The following is a 3,796-nucleotide window of genomic DNA, read 5'->3' as shown; positions in this document are numbered from 1 at the left end:
CACAGAATAGTGACTTTATAACTTCATAAACTACTAGTGAATCTACTGTCTAGAATGGGACACAGGGCTCTGTATCACAAACTGTGAGCCTAAAACGCAAAACGCAAACATGCAACAACGTAGATGCGGTCTCAGCCTTACGCACTATGGCTACGTCCCTTGGACTGTCTCTAACAGTGGTTTCTGACTGTGAGAGAGCGCTCTGTGTTTAAAGCTGACTGTGTGTTTCAAGCGCAAAATAGCGTTGCATCGCAAACTTGTGACATTGGTGATGCTGCTCCGACCATGCACACTAAGTACGGTAGTAGTGGGATCTGTATGAGAGAGAGCTCTCTGTATTACACGTTTGGCGCTATGGTGGCTGTCAGCCATCTGTGATGGATTAGAAATGGAGGGGGGTACAATGGGATCTGTGGCGCCAAGCCATACGCCATGTAGCGCTATGCCATCACTGAGCATGCACAGTTGGCTGTATTACTGCAGTCGGTACAGTATTATATGCTGTTGAATTTCCATCTCTGGTGGGCGCATGCCCAGTAGGAGGGTTGCGATGGGATTTCTGGTGCATGCCCAGTGGGGCCGAGAGTCATACACAGTGCGCATCAGGTCCCTTCCCGCAAAGCAAGCAAGAGCCTCACCTTACCATAATAAAGGAAGCTTTGTTAATCCATTTACTGTAAGCAGTCAGCTCTGCCCTAGTGTCCTGAAAAATGCTACGAATTGTGACCATTGCTACGGACACCATCCCCCGTCTGCTAGGACAACTAGTGTGCCACTATGAATGTGCCTGTACTGAATATTAAAAACTGACAGTGCCGTTGAATTTAGCACCACAGAATAGTGATTTTATAACTGCAGAAACTGCTAGTGAATCTACTGTCTAGAATGAGAGACAGGGCTGACGGTGCTGTGTATAGCATTACACCACAAACTTGTGACAATGTAGTGATAGTGATTTCATGACTTTAGAAACTTTTCAATCCCGTGATGCCCACATTACTTTGCCACTACGGTTATGACTACATTACAGTGCACCACAGATGCCTGCCATAACGAGTGAATTAGTGTCGACGTGCGACGTGCGTCGTGCGTCGTGCGATGTACGACGTGCGTCACTGGCTAGTCAAAATGGCTTCTATGAGGGCAAGACGCTACTCATCCGGCGAGCTCTTTGTGTTGGTTAAGTGGCGGGACCAAGCGTTCGCCACTAACCAAGACAAAGAGCTTGCCTACAGAGCCGCGAGCACCAAAATGTATCGCCTATATGGCATTCGGCGCAGAGTTCGCTCACTGCAGCGCAGGTGGAGTACCCTGCTTCGGAGGGACAGGCCTCGCCTAGAGCGAATTCGGAGGTGAATAATTCGAAGTAAGTACAGCATTGCTGTATAATCACATGAATTACAGTATACTGTACAATAATGAATACAGTACAATGCACGACTCAGACATACTCTACATTACTGTACACTGCACTGTAGGGTGTTGAATACTACAGTATCTGACGATGACTGACAGTTGTTACCTCATACTGACATGACTGGCAGACATTTGATTGACAGGCTGATTAAATCTACAGTACTGTACATGGACTAAAGGGTTACACACTATTGGTCAACATGGCTTGTTTGATTAATAAACCTACAGTAACAAATCTATGTTAACCTACAGTACTGTACACACTATTTTTCTGTGCTGGGCCTGCCCCCTTTAAGTCTGACATTATTACTGTACGTCATGGACAGATTCAGGGGTCTCCAATCAGCTCCCAACTGTCATCTCACAGGCTGTGTTTGAAAAATGAAATTTGGGAGCTGATTGGCTGGTATCTTATCACTTCTCACTCTGTGCCCCATTTACATACGAAGGGAAATACCAGGGGGAATTTTCGTTTGGTATCACTGTGATACAAACGGAAATTCCACTGGTACTGTATTTATTAATACCGTACTTACCCCTCCGGCGAGGTCTCACAAAGTCCTCAGCGGGGTCCTCCGCTGGGTTCGGGCTCCAGTGTCATGCGCATGTGCCATCTTGTACAGCAAGTGGGGTGGCGACAGTGCCACCCACATAGCCTATGTGTGACGTTGCACCACTTGGTCATACAGTACTTTACTGGACTGTATATTTTTTTATATACAGTACAGTACAGTACCATACTGTTTTATGTTGGACCCAATGCCAGCTTCACAGTCTACAGTAGTTTTTGTACTACATTATACTGTATTGGTTTGTATTTTAATCAATAGCTAATTCCCTAAGGCCATCTACAGTACTGTACCATAATCCCTCTCCAATTTGGAATAAAGGTCTGAACTATTGTTTTCAAATTCTCCTTAATAACGACATGTATTTTCCCCACAGGGCGAGAAGCCCCCCCTGCCCCGGCAGCACCACCACCACCGCCACCACCACCACCGGCAGCAGCCAGGCCCAGTTGGCTGAATTTTCGGAGTAAGTACAGTACACACTACTCTACACTGTTCTCTTTCTCTCTCTCTCTCTTTCTCTCTCTCTCTCATTTGTGTGTTTGTTTTTGGTGTTATGGAGACTCTGGTCAAAATTTGTACAGTTTATTTGTTTAAAAATGGTTTTGAGGGAAACTGACAGTACAGTGTTCTTTTTCCACAGTCCTACCTCCACGACAACCAGCACCACCACCTTCTGCAGCCTCCTCAAATGACAGTGGTAATGATTACAACAGTTACAGTATGGACACAATAGTGTCATGCTACTGCCTTTTTGATTTTTTGTATAATATTCTTTTTCTTATACTGTTCACACAGACAGACTCGTCATTGATGAGGATGCTGCAGGAAGCCCCCTGCCCTGTAAGTACAGTACACCACATTGTTTTCTACAGCACTGTATATCTCTCCTTTTCTTCCCTTGTCAGTCTCTCTCTACCTACGGTATCTCTTTCTCTCTCTCTCTCTTTATCCCTCTCTCTCTTTCTCAGTGTCTCTCTTTTCTGTACTAGTGTAATAGTAACATTATTTTTTTTCAACAGTATCAGCAACAGAAGCCTACATTCCTGAGCCAAGTGGCCTCATCTGGCCGCGTAAGTACACTACACCACATTTTTTTCTACAGTACTGTATCTCTCTCTCTCCCCCACCCTCCCTCCCTGTTTTTCTCTCTCTCTTTCTCTCTCTCTTTTTCTCTTTATCTCTCTCAATCTCTCTCTTTCTCTCCCTCTGTTTTTCTCTCTCTCTCTTTCTCTCCCTGTCTCCCTCTGTTTTCTATCTCTCTCTTTAAACATCTCCAACGCCTTCTCCTTATACAATAATTGTTTCTGTACTTGTGTATTTTATTTCTTTCTCTCTCCCCCTCTATCTCTCTCTCTCTCCCTCCCTCTTTCTTTCTCTCTTTTTTTCTCTCTCTCTCTTTCTCTCTCTTTACATGTTTTTTCCCACAGTTACAGAAACCATACCCCCAGCCAGCCCCTGCAAGAGTCTGCATAATTACAGTACTGTACACTACAGTACATTGTTATCTCTCTCTTTTTCTCTCTCTCTCTCTCACTTTTTCTTTCTCTGTCTCTTTCTATCTCCCTCTCTCTCTTTCTTTCTCTCTCCCCCTCTATCTCTCTCTCTCTCCCTCCCTCTTTCTCTCTCTCTTTTTTTCTCTCTCTCTCTTTTTCTCTCTTTACATGTTTTTTTCCCACAGTTACAGAAACCGTACCCCCAGCCAGCCCCAGCAAGAGTCTGCGTAACTACAGTACTGTACACTACAGTACATTGTTCTCTCTCTCTTTTTCTCTCTCTCTCTCTCGCTTTTTCTTTCTCTCTCTCTTTCT

This window comes from Taudactylus pleione, unplaced genomic scaffold (assembly GCF_031769625.1).
Source record: "Taudactylus pleione unplaced genomic scaffold, aTauple2 ptg000083l, whole genome shotgun sequence".
Classification (NCBI taxonomy): Eukaryota; Metazoa; Chordata; class Amphibia; order Anura; family Myobatrachidae; genus Taudactylus; species Taudactylus pleione.
This window is presented reverse-complemented; position numbering follows the sequence as displayed.